Source organism: Agelaius tricolor, unplaced genomic scaffold, assembly GCF_023055355.1.
Source record: "Agelaius tricolor isolate 1412-34295 unplaced genomic scaffold, bAgeTri1.0.p SCAF_5, whole genome shotgun sequence".
In the NCBI taxonomy this organism is placed as follows: Eukaryota; Metazoa; Chordata; class Aves; order Passeriformes; family Icteridae; genus Agelaius; species Agelaius tricolor.
Window position 1 is genome coordinate 45520283 of NW_027269265.1, and position 17002 is coordinate 45537284.

Below are 17002 nucleotides of genomic sequence, written 5' to 3' on the forward strand. Positions count from 1 at the left end.
AACAGATTAAAAAAAGAGGTGCTGCAGCACCTGACAGAGTTGCTGTACCTATATAGTTGATCACCCAGCAACAAATGGCTGAGAGGCTGAGATATATTTGGGATAATCTCACAGAGTGCAGCTCCTGAAGTAGGCAGAAAGGAAGATGATGATGCATTGGTGTTTATGTTCAGTCCCTTTGAAAGCCCTGTAGGGAAAAATATTTCTGAATCTTCTGGAAGACTAAAGCTGGAAATAAAACACTGTAATAACTTCCAAGTGGATATATCTGAAGTGGTGAAGCTTTTCAATAGAGGCTCAGTCTTTTCCCTTTATTTTATTTGAATACTTCCTATTTTGGATTCCTTCAAACAGTTACAGGTGACAGAGTGACCAGTCCCAACCTGAGGAAAGTCAGATTTTGTCAGAAACCCAGAAAGAAAAGTAATTTCTGGCTTTCAGTTTACAAGAAAGTACAGGTGATAGCAAATAGCAAGAACTCAGTGTTTGCAAGCTACTGACAACACTCAGAGGAACAATCACCATGACACGGTGTCTCTTTTCACTGGGAATTGCAGGTGTTTATTTAAGTCCATGTAAGCATGTGGACTTCTGCAGCACAGGTAAATTGAGATTTGATCAAAGTCCATAGTGTGAAGTGGAATTGAAGTTCACTGATATTAATTGATATCAACTTTTGACTTGGTTAATCTCACACCCTGAAAAGGGTGGTGTCTCTTAGGAATTTTTGCATTGCTTGATTTTCAGTAATTTTCCTCCTGCTCCTACGTCTCTAGGTCTTGGATTGCTTTGGTTTTATGGTGTTTGGGGGTTGTTTGTTTCTTTGTTTTGGTTGTGTGGGTTTTCCCCCCACTTTTTTTTAATGTATTTTCTTTGTTTCTGATGTGTACCTTTGAATCTATAACTTCCATGTTAAGTTACTAGTGGAATTAAGATCTGTTCTATATTGTTAACCTTACCCTGTGTCAATCAAATTGAATGAATAAAATTTCAGTGATTTATGCTAGAAAATAACTCTTTCTGTTACTTTTTCTCCCTTCATTTTGTCTGTGAAAACTAAAGTACCTGTTGTTACACAGGCCCCTCAAAAGGGCTTTTCTGCCTATGTAGGTTTTGCAATTAAATGGAACAGGTAGTGTACTTGTTGGTAGTGTGGCCATAATTTACCCACTAATATAATCTTTAATTGGACTAGGGTTTTTTGTTTTATTTACTGAATTACTGTGTCAAAACTTGAACAACTTTGCTTTCAACTCTCAAACTGAATTACAGATTTAGGCCAAGGAGATGCAGCAAGCATAAACCTTCAGCAGTTGGACTGACCCAATTTTATGCATTGTTAGTGATTTTGTATTGTTATATATTTAACTCGGCAGAGCTTCCAGGCAAGGTTTGAAGAAGAGTGGGAGGTTTCTTTGTTTTCTTTGTTACTGTAAATATTCACACAGGATGACTGTATGATTTGGAGGATACAACTTTTAAGACCATGTTTACTTGCCCATCCTTACAGCATTGTGCACAGCACTGCTGTATAAAGTGTGCAGGAAAAAAAAATTTCTGTTGCTCTGCAGAAATTTCTTAGATTGAGTCTTTAAGGGTGTCTTTACAGAGTAAGGAGAAACACTTATTTCTGGTGAAGGAGAAACACTTATTTCTGTGTAGGGCTTTTTGGGTAAACGTGGTGAATGAGTGCTGGGGGCATCTCTTTGGGCTGACAGTGAATGTGTTTGATTATGCACGTAGTAAGTGTTTGTGCTTCATACAAAAGAACTGTGAGTCTCCCAGGTAGCATTTCACCATGGAAGTCAGGTAGTGTGAATTGTTATCTCAGTGTGCTGTCACTGGGAGGTGAGATTTAACCAGAATAGTCACTTCTGCTGTGCAGACAAGGAGATGACCTTGAGGAGAAGTGGCACACTGTGGTGTTCCTTTCCTGACACAAAGAGGGGGGAAAGGCTGCCTGTGTCAGTGTAGTACTTCCACACAGACAAGGAGTTTAGACCAGAAGCTGTCAGGTTGTAGATTCTGAGGGATTTAAAAGGATCTTTGTGCCATGAAGAGGCTTTCTACCTGCATGCCTGATGTTAGGAATGGAGTTGTTGTGGAGAGGAATAGTGTTTCGCTTTCCCTGCCAGCGTTGGTTTTTCTTTAGCTCTTCCTGCTTCTCGTCTCACTGCTGACAAGGAGGCTGGTTTGCCATACTAAACACCTTAGGGTTGACAAGATGGAGAAAACCTACAGGCTCCTTTGACAGCAGTAATCAATAAGAAGTGAAAAAATCTCACTCTGAGAAGCCCTTTTCCAGCTGTAAATGGCAATGGAAGTCCTGAAGGTGAAACTCTGATTTTTAGCCCAAATTGTGAACGCAAAGGACCAGGAATCTGGAACCAGGGAAAATATTTGCAAATCAAGAGTTTCTTGCTGCTTATCTGTGTGCACTTCAACCAAGGGGAGAACTGCATTGTGTGAGACAAATGCCTCAAAAATGCCTTCCTGAGCCCATGAGCTGGGGCTTTGCTTATTGCATCCCCCAGCACTTAGACTCATAGAATTCTAAGGTTGGAAAAGACCTTTATGATCATGTAGTCCAACCATTACCCTGGCACCACCATGTTCACCACTAAACCATGTCACTTGGGTGCCTCATCCACACAATTTTGGGACTTCCAGGGATGATGATTACAGCACTTTCCTAGGCAGCCTATTCCAATGCCTGGCCACCCTTTAAGTGAAGAAGTTTTTCCTAATACCTAATCTAAACCTGTCCTGGTGCAACTTCAGGCCATTTCCTCTCATCCTGTCACTTGTTACCTACCACTCCCCACCACCTCTGTGCCCAGCCATACGGTCAGGTTTTTACCCAGTGAGCAATGCACCCACCCAAAGCCATGAGCAGCCAGCTTCTCCAGGACAATGCTGTGGGAAACAGTGTCAAAGGCTCTACTAAACTCCATGTAGACACATCCACAGCCTTTCCATCATCCACTAATCAGATCACCTTGTCGTAGAAGGAGATCAGGTTGGTCAAGCAGCCTAGCAGCTGCTTTTCAGAAACCCGTCCTGGCTGGGCCTGGTTGTCCAGTATGTGCCACATGCTGGCACTCAAGACAATCTGCTCCATGACCTTCCCTGGCACCCAGGTCAGGCTGACAGGTCTGTCCTTCCCCAAATCCTCCTTCTGACCTTTCTCTAGGTGGGCATTCCAGTTGTTGACTGCAGTCAGCTGGGAGCCCCCAGTTCACCGGGACAGCTGACAAATGGTTGGAAGTGGCTTGGCAAACTCTTCCAGCAGCTCCCTCAGTGCCCTTGAGTGGATCCTATCAGGGCCTATAGCCTTGTGTATGTCTAGATGTGTAGCAGGTCACTGACCTGTTCTCCTGAATTATGAGGGCTTCATTCTGCTCCCCATCTCTGCCTTCCAGCTTAGGGAGCTGGGTACCCTGAGGATAACTGGTATTATGAAAGACTTGCTGCAAGGGCTTTTATTATCATGCTGCAAACTTCTCCAAAGTTCCCACTTGCCTTATGAGAGATGGTGAATTTCTCCAATTCTCTTCAGAGCCATTGGAAAATGAGGAAAACTTAATCAGAACTAGGCAGAAGGAAGGATCAGAATTAGATTTTTAACCTAGCAGGTCTAGTTTATTTTTAAATATAAGTAAGTTATTTCTATGGAAGAAAAAAGTTTTTTTCCTTCCAAATAGATGTAATTGTGAGCAAGTCACATTGAAAATGTCAATAACAACTAGTAATTACAAATGGGGATAGAAAGAAATTCCCAGAGCACCTGGTTAATAAAAAAAAGAGGCTGAAGAGTGCTGTATTTTTCATGCTGTATTATAGTGATAATGGCAAGTCATTCAGAGAGCACAATAGGAAAAGTTAGGTTTAGCTGATATATTCCAGTTTTGTGACACTGAGTAATTGTTAATATGGGCTCTTACTGTTGTCTTTGTTTTGCAGGAAGCAATGCAAGCAAATAAATATGTCTGTATCCCATATTGCTGTTTTACTCACAACTTCAGCTGCTTATTTGGTTGATAGGGAGTTTTTATTCCCCTTTATGTTAGCTGTGCTGCAGCTAGGGAATTTGGTGGTTATAAAAACAGAGCTCTTGCAGCACACTCTGTGCTGAATACATCTCAATGCTTTGTGAAGCATGCGATAATCTCACGCTGCAGATATGGGACAGGGAAAGCAGCTTGTCCCCATGGTCACTTGGCTGGTAGGAGAACTGGGATAAGGATCCCTGGCCTTGAGTCTCAGCACAGGGCTCCCTCTGTCTGGCCATGCAGCCTCTGCTTTGGCTTTCTCATAGAACTGTTAGTGGTATCATTCCTCCGAAGGATGTGGGGAAGGTTTTAGATATTAGGCAGGTATCTTCCTGTCAGCACTAAATTAATTTCAAAGGGGAGATACAAAAATAGCACATCCTTTTGTATTAGATATCATATGTCCTCTAGAATCATCTTTGCCAAATGCTATTAATGGCTACTCAAGAGATACATTCTATTATCTTGACTAGCTTATTTCTAAAGTAGTTTGACATTTTATTTGTCTGGCTTATCTGTTGTTGTAGGGAGATATTGGTTTATTACCCTTTAGAAGGCTGAAATGTTAACCAGGAAATATGGGAGCACCTTTCATTACTTTTTTACTGTGAAATATGAGCTCTCAGACTGGAGTGTCAGCTCTGCAGTGAAGGAGAATTCTGGCCTTGTGCTCAAGATTTGATTACAACTTCCCAGACCCTCTGTGGGAAGCTGCTTCCCACAGAAGCTGTGGGAATTCTTCAGTCCTACAAAGCAGTTTTAAGCCCTGCATACCTTACCTCTCAAATGGGAGATGGAGGTTGAGCTTTTTCTTCCTCTGGCACTGCCAAGATCCCAGTGTCTGCAGTCAGGGTGAACAAGCACTGCAGGAAGGGAGCTGAAGTGAAGTTGAGTACCTGCTCCCAGAGCAGACCTCCTAGCTGTGAACAGTAGGACAGATGTAATTTAAAATATTCACTGGTGTTGCTGCTGGATGTCTACTGTTGGCAGTGTGAACTATAATGGTACTGCAGTATGTTAACAAAAAACCCTTTTACCTGGAGGAATGAGAGCCATTTCATATGGTCTTCTTTCAAACTGGACTTCTTTCTTTCTCAGCTAGTCCAGACACTCTTGACAGCAGCTGAAAGCTCTTAAATTTCATGGCTTTGGGTGATTTTGTGGCTCTTCTGGTGTCCAGTCCTCTCTGCTTCACAATTTCCTGATTCCATCTTCATGTGTGCACACTCCATTTGGGAAGGCAAGACAAATATTTGATTTTATTATGATCTTTGGGAGACACTGTGAATAGGAGGGATTTATTGAGAGGCTAGGAGGAAGCTTGGAGTCTTATAAGCAGGGAAAACCAGTTGAGATGGATTTGAAGTCTTCTGTGTGTGAGAGCACTATTTTACTTTGCATTACCCTTTTGAGTCAGAGAAGATAAAAAGCATCTGGTTAATAGAAGCCTGGATGAAGATGTGTGCTGCTACACTTGTTTTTGGAATCTCCTAAGTCCTGGGCTTGGCACGTAAAAAATCTGTCCTTTCATGAAGGCGCTTTCCTCATATTAGAGAAACCTGTAAGGTAAATGAAACAAGTAAGTAGAGCAGGCATGCATTATTAAGCAAGTTTTGTGTCAGTGGGTGAATACCCACATTTTTAAAAAGAGTCTAAAACTAGAGCCTGCGAAAGTAAATTCCTTTGTCTGAACAATACTTCTAAGAAAGCTTTTGCTTTTTGAGGATAAAATGATAGAAAACTTCAGGCCTTCTTATAGTAAAGATAATTGCACTCTTGCTTATTTTAATTACATTGTTTTAAGTAGGTCACCCACATGCTTAAACTTGTGCAAAATTTAGGAAAGCTTAGCAACCTGGCATATGGGCCGATTCAGGGGACTTTCTTTTACAGTGCCTGTATTGCTCCAGCATTTTAGCATGGACTGCCTGCAGTCAGAGAGAACATCTACTTGTACTTGTTTTTTTAATCTAGACTGGTGTTAGCACTTCTTTTCTGGGTCAACTGATTTCATTACAGACATGTTCTTTGCAGTCAGCTGTCTTGTAGCAGCAGTGATAAAAAGATAAAATCAGGCTTCTGAAAGCAATGGTGACAAGATTGGCTCAGAGTGGGTCTAGAGACTAAAAACAGGAACAACTTCATGTGGTCAGAGATGATACTGAATATTTGCTTTCTGATTTAGAGTGTCTTCAATGACTACAGAAGAATGAGGCAAAAGTTACCAACTCTGTCCCTGATTTCTTAAATGTGTGGCTTTGTTTTCCAGGTACTTAGGATGCTGTATGTCCCTTTGGTACTGAAAAAGTCTGACCTTTGGTGTCATCTCACGAGCAGCAGAGCTCCAAGCACATTTCTAGGAGCTCTTCCCCTCTTCAGCTGCTTAAGTGGTGCACCAGAGCTCCTCTAAAAATTTGAGTAAAGGGCTCTTTTGAAAATATTTGACTGCAAAGATACAATGTGGAGAGTACTAAAAGGAACACTGGGTCTGAGCTGGGTTTGTAGTCACTAATACACAGAGTAGTGTAGCTACAAGCTGGTCTTTAAACTCCTTGGAGACCCCTGTAGGGGGATAGAATATAAGAGAATAGAGATAGTGTAGAAAGTAATCTCACTCCTAAGGAGTTGCAGCTGGGCCAATTATCAAAGATTAGGAGCAGGCCTGACTTTAACAGGCCACAGCTGTAACCAGTGAGATGAAGATGCTTATAAAAGAGTGGGGTGGCTGGTTGAGAGGGGAACTGGAGTCAGTGGCTGCTTTGTGAAGGAGAAAGAGTCAGTGCTCTGAGGAGCTGCCCATGAGAAACACCCAGAAGGTGTGAAACTTTTGTGATAAGGAGACAACGGCATGGAACCCCTGCAGTAGGATTACAACAACCCCCAAGATAAAAGGTCATAAAGGTGATGCTAGTGGGTCTAAAACATTTGGAAACTGCTAGGATTTCTGACATGATGGTATTGCAAGTGTTACCAAAGTGAGTTTAGTGGGATTGCAGTACACAGAATGTCTGTTTCAGAAAAAAATCTCTTACCTTTGCTTTTTGCTCATCTTGTGTGTCTTCTGTGGTGAATTGTGCCACATTGCCAGTGTTACCACTGCTATTTTTTTTTTTTTTTCTGCTGAACTCCTCATGAATGGATGTGTAGCAAGGTCTGTGAGAGAATGCTTTGGATCAGCATTTGTTTGCCCTCTGCAGCTCTGCCAGTGTAACCTGGGGAGATTACCATGGTGGGGAGTCTTTCCTGGAGTTCAGGAAAAGGGAAGGAAAAAAAGCTCTGTGCTTTAAACAGAGAAGTTTGCACAAAGCACACTCTATGGTGGAAACAAATCAGGTGGAAAAACAAGTCATGCAAGGTGGTTAGCAGTGCAACTAATTCTTCCTTTCTTCACTATGAAGCCCATCTTCTTTAAAAGAAAATGGCAGTTATTGGCAGTTTGAACTTCTTAGTGGTGTTCAAATTGATAGGGTTTTATAAGCATGAAATGTGACGTTTTCCTTCTGTTAGAATAGGAGATAAGCTCTTCTCCCCCTCAGTTTGACCAGGACTTCACCAGGCACAGAGAAGAGGAAGCAAGATAGTAAGGAGGCAGAACCTCTCTTTTTATTCCTTGTATGTTGGGTGTAGTCTCACAGTGAGGGATTGGAGCCACATGAAAGCCCTGATCCACTGTCTTTTCAATTCAAAGACTTTCATCTATTTAAAGAGATTTGAAACAAACTTCAAACCTGTCTCCTTCAGTTAAGCCCAGGTCAACTTGGAAAAAAGAGATTGATATTATCCTGGAGCATACCCTCTCTTCTGCTTGCTTGGTGTTGAGTCCACTGTCTTACAGCTTTGAACATTAACTCCTTCCTGGTGTCATGAGAGATCTCCCTCTGGTTTCAACCCACAGATTATTTTGGCTGATTGCTGGAGGTGGGAATGCTGTACTCTATAGCCCTGCCCATTCCTATCTCTGTTTCTCCTCAATGCAGTGGATATTTTTCCTTTTCTGGTTTCTTCTTTAAGATCACAGGTTGTAGTGGAAGTAACCTAAGTAGCCAGTAAAGACTTGAAATGAAGTTGAAACAAAATGAACAAAGCTGTAGGGAAAGTGAATTGGATTGGAAAGTTTTCACTGTGTGATCAGCTAAATCCTAAGGTCTGTCTGTTCCTGGACTTTTCCTCAAATAAGCTACTTTAAATTATTCTATAGATGTAATCCCCTATGAGGACATTTGTTCTGGGGTAAGAGTGTCTATGTAGAAATTGAACTCTTTAAATCACTTGAAAGTATTCTGCAGTAACTACTTTGATTAATTTCTGAGCATATCAGGACCTACAGCAATTACTGCTGGTATTGCTTCTGTACCTCCCTGCTTGCCTAAAGGAGCTCAGACTGTGCCCAGTAATGAGTCAGGTTCAGAGTTGTGGCCTTTCATTTCATTTTATTTAAACTAGCAGAAGCAAACAGTCTTCTCGATGCTCTGTCTAAAAACATGTTACCCCAGATTGAAACTCTGCACTGTGTGTCTGTGTGCTGACTCCACAAACCTCCCACCCTTTGCCACTATCTCTTTCATAACTCTAGAGTTTAAATGTGGAAACATCTCTAAGTCAGACAAGGATATTTGGCTCAGAAAATGAGAGGAGGAGGTCAGTGCATGCCATGAAGTGATACATGAGGGGATGAGATGTGTCTAACGGAAAAGTCTGGAAAAAGGCAAGGTAAGACTACTGAAGGAGAGAAAATTAGAAGTAAAGGGAGTGGAAAGAAGGAGAGGCTGTAAGGTTCTGATGAAATGAAAATGAGTAGTTGCTAATATACAGGAATTGCACTGTGACTTTGGATAGGCTGGCCTCCCTGCTTCCCTGGCTGTCCTGCCATGCTGTCCCTGTTCACTTCAGCAAAGAACTTGGCATTCATCACTCAGAGGTTGCCATCTGTCACAGTCACCCACTGGCCTGTGAATTATTTGTGCTTGTCTAGAGGCATGAGCTGAATGTGTGAGCTCTGCTGTCACTCCAGGATTGATGCTGCAGCTCAGCTGGAGGCCAAATGGTAGAGTCTCAGCCCCCAAAAAAGCCCCAAAGCAGCTCTCTCCAAGGCTCCCAAAGGAGAAGTGCAGGCCTCAACTGTGCTGTAGCCAAGGCTGAGGGCATAGTAACAATATTTAAAACTGAAAAAAATATAAATGCTGTTCACCTGTGTGGACCTTACAGTTTCATTATTGTTTGGATGAAGTTCACAAAAATTTGGTGTGTTAACTCTGCTATTTCCAGTATGTTTAAAACTATCTGCAAACATATGAGTTCATCCTCACCTTTCATTCATGCTAAGGGGGAGGTGTGATACATATATTAGACTGACCAAAATAACCCCAACACTTTGCACCTGGTAGGCAGCTGATGAATGTGATGGTCTGTTTCAATGCCACTGTCTCCCTGCAGTCAGTGTTTAGACACAAATACATCCCCAAAATCAACAAATAGTTACAGTTCATGAACAGCAGAGGGTTAGATTCAAAACTGGGGAAGTTACCCTAGCTTCATGAAAGTTTCATTTATTTATGTTTACATTATTTTATCAGCATGATTCCACAGCTCTAGTTTAGAGTGTGGCATTGGGAGTAACTGAGTCAGCTTAAGTAAGGTGGAAGTGAACTCTGCTGTGAGGAGACCAGAGCTGGGAGGGAGAGTTAGCTCTCTTAAATGAGTGTACAGTCAGTAAAAATAATTATGTGGAACTACAGCCTTAATAGAGTGCTGCAATTTTATACCAGCTCCTGATATGGCTGGTAAATTGTAGCTAAAGTTTAATTTAAACACCACCTCCTGTTCTTCATGCTGTCTGTCATAATTATGAAAGCTGCTCTCATCTGATCATGGCCCTAAGAGTTAACAGTATGAGGACACTAAAGCTAGGCTAAGAGTGAGTCATCTACTCCATATTATGAATTTATAAACTAGTTATGCCAGTGGAATTATCAAAGAAATTTGGTGTTCTGGAAGTACTTTCCATAGTCCAAGTGCATATTACGCTCCTATTAATTTAATAATTTAAGCTTACCTTTTCTGAAAGTGTGTTGATGCTGTTTGTAGTGGTTTTGGAAGATGCAAGGTCTATATACAGCCTCATCTCATCATGTCTTTCTGTTGTTACAGAGCTGTTTGAAATTTTGTTTGAGGTTAAATCTATGCAATTCCTTCTTATCAACTGAATAATACTTCTAGTGTATTGAGAACAGTTTGTTTTTTTTTTTTTAATTTTGCCAAAACCACTATCTATTGCTTTATAGTTTAATAGAAACTTTCTGAAGGACTGAAGAGAGCTTCACGGTATTTTTTAAAATTTTCATAATGTGCAAGTGAAACATAGTTGGGTTGTCCTGGCTTTTGGAGTTTAGGCAGCCCTTTAGTTAGTATTTTTGGACATGTCTGTGACACTGTTTTAGACTTGTTTGCCATTTTGAAGTTCTTTCTTTTTACTTCAGCAGGTACTAAATCTAATAAGGGCAGACAACTCACTATAAAATTGAAGCAGAGACAGGAAATAGACATTTGTCATATGGATGTATTTCAACAAGCTTGATTTCATATTGCTTTTTGAAAAGCAGCCTGATAGGATAAATGGCACCAAATGAAATTCTGTTTAACAGTTACTGACCTTTTTTTTTGGTAGTATTCCTGCAGAAGTTGCAGTATTCAGGCCTAAATATAGAAAATAGGCTGCAAGCATGTTATGAAGCTTTCCATAGGTATAAAGAGTGTTCTCCAAAGTGCTTTGAGTAATAAAGTCTTGCTAAGTATGAGCAATTTTGCTATTGTCTAGTTCTGTTACAAATGTGAAGGAATAGAAAAATGGAGATTCTCCTGACAGATGTTAACCGTGCCCCTTGATGTACATCTAGGAAGCCCTTGGACTTAACTTGCAATATCCTCACAGACATTAACATGCACTGGTTGATCAGTGCTTCTCTGCCCCTTGCCTTTGCAAATACATGACTAATAATGTTTATTGTCTGATCACAATGGGAAATCTCTTTCATTTTAGAAGTATTTATTGCCAAGGTCAACATGAACTGGCATGCCATCAAAGCCTGAGGAGGGCAGTAGATCTTATTGGGAATGACAGAAGAGGATGGCCAGATTCTTTATCAGGGAGTCTTTAATTTCAGATATCCCTGCTAATAAGTATCTCCTGGCATGGGAGAGCTCTCTTACAGTGTGTGGGTTACAGAGGATAAAGCATGTATAGGAGGGTATGGTTTTTCTCCTCTTACCTAGTGCACGTGGGCAAAGAAATCAGCAAAGCTTGTGGAGTGCCACCTCCTGCTGAACCACCTCCTTTAAAATCTTGGGGGCACATCATGAGATGCACATTAGCAGAAATACATTTAGTAGTACAAGGATACAGGAAAACATGCTCATGGAGATCAGTCCTTCTGAACAGAGAGAAGTCCAAGCATTCTCTCTGCCTCCTTGTTCTGTGGGAAATTATGACACAGCTAAATTGCGACAAAACCAATTTTTTAACCAAGTTGATATCACATCTGGAAAAAAGTCGAGATACTTGACAGCCTTACTTGTAGTCAAGCAAACATTGAGCAGAAATTTGTAGAAGATAGCTTATTCTCTTCATGATGTATTTGTATTTATCATGTGTATATACACAGATCTCTACTCCTTTAGAAATGCAGACTGTGGCAACACTGTTCGTTTTTAGAATCCTTGAGTACAGTGGTCCCTCATACCCCTAATAGTTTCGGGATGTATTATTTCTTTTTTATTTTTTTCCGTTCTCTTTTGTGCCTCTGAGAAAGAGGAGCAAAGGCCAACTTTGGCAGCAGCCGCTTTCCTTTTGAGAACCTCTGTTCTTTGCTGTGTCAGATGGTGTTAGAGAATAGTTTCTAAACCAGATTAATTGAGTTCAAACAAAGTTTCCAAGCTTTGCAGAAGCTGTCAATTTGCGTTTTTATTTTTATTTCCTTTTTTGACACAATCTAGTGTCAAAAAGAGTTCAAAATCCAATATGACAGCATGATGAGAAGGTGTTGTGCCTTCTTTCTAATTTAGAAGAATTGCCTTCCAAGTGAGAAGATCTCCAGCATCTCCTAGTGCTGTGAAGAATGCAGCAAGTACAAAGATGCTCTGCAATAAATATCTCCAGGAGGTCTGGTGAAGCCTGAATTTGGACATTGCTGAGCCAGTTGAGACCCTCCCCAGTGTGAAATACCTCATAAGCTGTGACTTTGAGGAGCAAGTATTCTGCTGTTGTATCTAATTTGCTGACAAGAAAACTATGTTTGCTGACTTTTAATGACTTCTTGCATTAGGTTTCCTTGCAAATCCTTGTCTCCTATCCAGTATTAGCTTCCCCTTGGGAAAGCCCTGAGAATGAAAGGAAATAGAATTCCAGATAATATATTCTGGCTGATTAATTCTCTATCTTGGACAGTTGCAGAGCTGCTGTATTCTGTTACAGTATTTATTCCTACCTGTTGTTTGGAGTGGTGTTTGCTTCCCTCCCAGGGTGAATCTCCTGTTCATCCCTGTCCACCTACAGTTGTTGGTGTGATGAGCCATTTGGGCATAGTCAGGTTCCCTGAAGGAGTAAATGAATAGCTTCCTACAGGTTTTGTCAGTCTCTTGAGTACCCTCCACAAACTAACTGCTCACTTAAGGTAGTGTTGCTCAGTCTGTAGTCAATTTGAAATTCCTTTGGCTTCAGATCTGGGTTTCAGTGAAGCTGTGTATGCAATATCTTAACCTTAAACTGTTGTTTAAACTTGTACTTCCCTAACAGGGCACAAAACTAGGTACTTAACTTTATGAATGTGCTTGTAGGCTTGAATGCCTACAAAGTACCAGCAGGTGCCAGCTCTTGCATTTGCCCCGTTCAGTATTGCTCAGTATTGTGGATGGTGTAGAACCTGCTGTGAAAATCTAAAATCTTTGGCTTGGCAACAGAAATGTCATGCAGTTAACTCACTGCCTGGTCTCTGCTATGCTTCATCTACTTTTCAGATTTCATTTGAGATTTGGTAATACCAGGTCTGCAAGTGGCAATGACAGCCCCAGGTGTTTGTAGGCATGTGGCCAGAGGTATGTGTTTAAATGCATGGATGTCTGTGTGCACACTGAATGCTTATGCAAGTCCATTGCATTATGAGTGACCATCATCACTGCCAGTGGGCTGCCAGGGTTTTATTTCATTGCATTGACTCTCAAGGTGCCCTAAGTGAAGAAGGAATGACAGCACCTCGGCTGGGAAGGCACACATTCTAGAGATTGCTCAGGAAGAAAGCGCTTGACTTGGCAAGTTCAATTTTGAAAGCAATCTTTTCCAGGGTACTGAAAGATAACAGGGGAGGAATCCTGCCCAGGAAACGAGACACAAAATTTACCAACTGTCAGACAAGTGGCATTGACTTTGAACAAAATGAACACCAGACTCTCTGAGGCTTGAGGTGTCAGTGAAGCCCAAAAATCATATACACATATTTGAATGATGCAGACGAGTAGCCTTTGTATGGCAAGGTTGCTTTTATCTCCTAATGTAAAATAATGGTATCTATAAAGGTGACTTTGCTGCAAGGAGGACTTCCATGCAATCTAGATGTTGAAACAAATATCTTGAAGATGTGTAGAATAATGAATTTTAATTGATTGCAGTCCTCATTCCATGGGAAAACTTCTTTCTATATTTTATAGCATGTTTCACTTCAAATACTGATCCTGTTTGAAGGGGTTTCCAATAAAATAAAAAGTGATGCCAATAAAATAAAAAGTGATGAGTGTTGAGAAAGATATAATGAGTAATAGATAAGCTATTCTGTCTTTTAGTCTTTATGTAGTGCTTTGAGGATTGGAATTAAAAACCACAAGTTCAGAAAGGTTTATTAAGTTGTTGAGCTAGAACAGGCAGAAATGGTGGTCAAAGGTAACAAAAATGATATCGGGGGATTTTTTTATTATTTTGTTTTAAAAGCCTCAGCTGTCCTGCTGCTGTGTTAGATCTGTGTCAGTTTGATTAAGCTGACAGGTTTATATTTCCCATCTTGGAAGCTGGGTCTGTGCTGTTTCTGCCAGTTAGAGGATTGTGAAGGAACTGCCAGGCAGGTGCTTTGCAGGGCCACGAGAGGTTAGAGCTGCAGGGGACAGCACACTGCAGGTAAGGAAAGCTGCATGGTCCCTTTCTCTCTGCCCCCTGTGTCCATGGGACCTGTCGCTCTCACTTTGGCCCAGTGATGCTGCTCCCAGCACATGCCAGGCCTGGGAGTGAACATTATTTATTGTGTTAAGTCAAACCATGAGCTGAAGCTGAGTGAACAGTCACAATCTGCCTCAAAAAATTGATCTAAGTGTGCTAATTCTGTCTGTGACGTTCCTTGACGATCAGATTTCTTTGACAAAATGAGGGATTTGCCACTGATTTGCCCCTGCCTAGCTCCCCCAAGGACAATGACCTAGGTGTTTCCTGGGGATATCCCCACGTGTAGGAGAGGAATGGAACCTGGAAGGGTCTATAGCCAGGGGCGGGGTTGGCCTCTTCTCCCAGGCCACCAGTGACCAGATGAGAGGGAATGGCCTCAGGCTGGGCCAGGGCAGCTTCAGGTGGGGCATCAGGAAGGATTTACTCACTGAAGGGGTGGCCAGGTGTGGGCCTGGGCCCCCCAGAGCGGTGATGGAGTCACCATTCCTGTAGTTGTTCAAGGAATGGCTGGAGGCAGCACTTAGTGCTGAGGTTTAGTTGACACAGAATTAGAGAGTGTTCAACCTAGAAGTGTAGAATGTTGTGGAGTTGAGATAGACTTTAAAGATCATCTGGTCCCCTGTCATGGACAGCAACACCTCTCTCCAGATTGAGTTGCTGAAGGCCTTATCCAGCCTGGCTTTGAACACTTCCAGGGCTGGGGCATCTATAAGCTCCCTAATCAACCTGGTCCAGTGTCTCATCACCCTCATGGTAAAAAAATTCTTCTAATACCCAACCTAAATTTTCCCTCTTTTGATTTTGAAATTATTTTATAATTACTCCTTGTCCTGTCACCACAGTTTCTGCTGAAGAGTCCCTCTCTGCCTGTTATTAGGTCAAAGGTTGCACTTGATGATCTTGGAGGTTTTTTTCCAATCTTAATGATTCTATCTTTCATTATTTCAAATTACAATAATGCTTTAAAAATGACAAATAAAATTATTTTACAAGATTAGCTTTTAATTACAAAGTCAAAACAAAGCTGACAAATCCAAAGGGAAAAAAATGCATTGTTCAGTGGAAATTTTAGATTATACTTTGATTTTGATACATTCCTCTGTTTCCAGCAAGAAAAAACCTCCCACTCACTATGGAGGAAGGTGATTTTCAAGCCCTGTCTTGCAAGTTGGAAATTTAAATGCAGCATCACTGTGGGTGCAGGTGGCACTGAGAAAGTGAAACAAGGCTTAAAATATGCATATAAAAGACCCCTTGTGAAGCAGAGCTAGGTAAAAAGTGAGACTCCAATCCTGTATGCTGCCACTTAGATCTTCCTTCTGATAGGGATTGCACCCTAGCAAATTCAGTGTTGAGATCAGATTATGATCTGTGGGATTTAATTTGTTTTACTATTTCAATCTACAAAAAAGGCAGGAGGGAAAACCTGGGGGTCTACAAACCTGTTAGTCTAACCTTCTTCTGGAAGAAAAGTTAGTTACTTAGTTAGGGTTAGTTAGTCTAGGGAGAAAATTATACTGGGTGGTATTGAGAGGCACTTAAAGAATAATGCAGTCATCAGGTACAGTGAATGTGGTTTCACAAGGAAAAGTCCTGTTTAAGTTATTTGATCTCTTTGTATGGTAGGTCACCTGCCTAATGGATGAAGCAAAGGCAGGGGATGTGTAATTTTTCTGGATTTTAGTAAGACATTTGATACTGATGCCTTCCAGGATCCTTCTGGACAAGCTGACCGGCTGTGGGATGAGGGGTTTGTGTTGTGCTGGGTGAAGTGGCTAAAGGGTAGAGCTCAGAGGGTTGTAGTGAATGGGGCTTCACCTGGCTGGCAGCCATTTACCAGCAGCATTCCTCAGGGCTCAGCTCTAGGCTTGTTCAGTTTATTTATCAGTGAGCTGAGTGCAGCTTTGACTGTACCATTAGCAAATTCACTGGCAGTACCACAGTGGGAGGTGCTGTTAGCTCTATGGAGGGACAGGAGGCCTTGCAAGAGGGATACACATAGACTGGAGCATTGGGCTGCCATTAATGGGATGAAATTTGGCAAGTTGAAGTTTAGCTGGATGCTGCACCTGGGCTTGAGGAATGCTGGGCACAAATACAAACTGGGAGAGGAGTGGCTGGAGAGCAGCAGGGGTCTGGGGGTGCTGCTTGGCAGCAGCTCAGCAGAAGTCAGCAGTGTGCCCTGACAGCCCAGAGGTCAAATTCCATCCTGGAGTGCATCAAACACAGCAAACCCAGCCCATCACAAAGGGCAATCATCCCTCTGTCTTCAGTGTTGGGGCTGCCTCACCCTGAGTACAGCACGTAGTTCTGGGCCCCACAGATTAAGAAGCATCCTTAAATGGATCTGCAGGATAAGAAACCTGGTAAAAGGGCTGGAAGGAATGTCCTGTGAGGAGCAGCTGAGGACTTGGTGTTTTTCTCTAGTTTGGAGAAAAGGAGGCTGAGAGGTGACCCCATTGCTCTCTGCAGCTTCCTGAGAAGGGGAAGTGGAGAGGGAGGTGCTGATCCCTTCTCCCTCGTATCCAGTGACAGGATGCATGGAATAGTTCAAAACTACACCAGAGGAGGCTTAGACTGGACATTGGGGAGCATTTCTTTACTGGGAGGATGGTCAAACACAGCAACAGGCTTCTAGAAAGGTGGTCAGTGCCAGTGTGTAGTAGGTGTTCGGACAATGCCTTTAGCAGCATGCTTTGGCTTGGTCAGCCCTGAACTGGTCAGGCACTTGAATCAGATGGTTCTTGTAGCT

At 41.9% G+C, this 17002-nt stretch overlaps 1 protein-coding gene across 2 annotated transcripts in view; it reads left to right on the top strand.

The window, feature by feature from the left end:
- TSPAN4 (tetraspanin 4) overlaps nucleotides 1-17002 on the top strand; it is a 420581-nt gene that overhangs the window by 149831 nt on the left and 253748 nt on the right. The gene's annotated exons all lie outside the window — the stretch shown is intronic.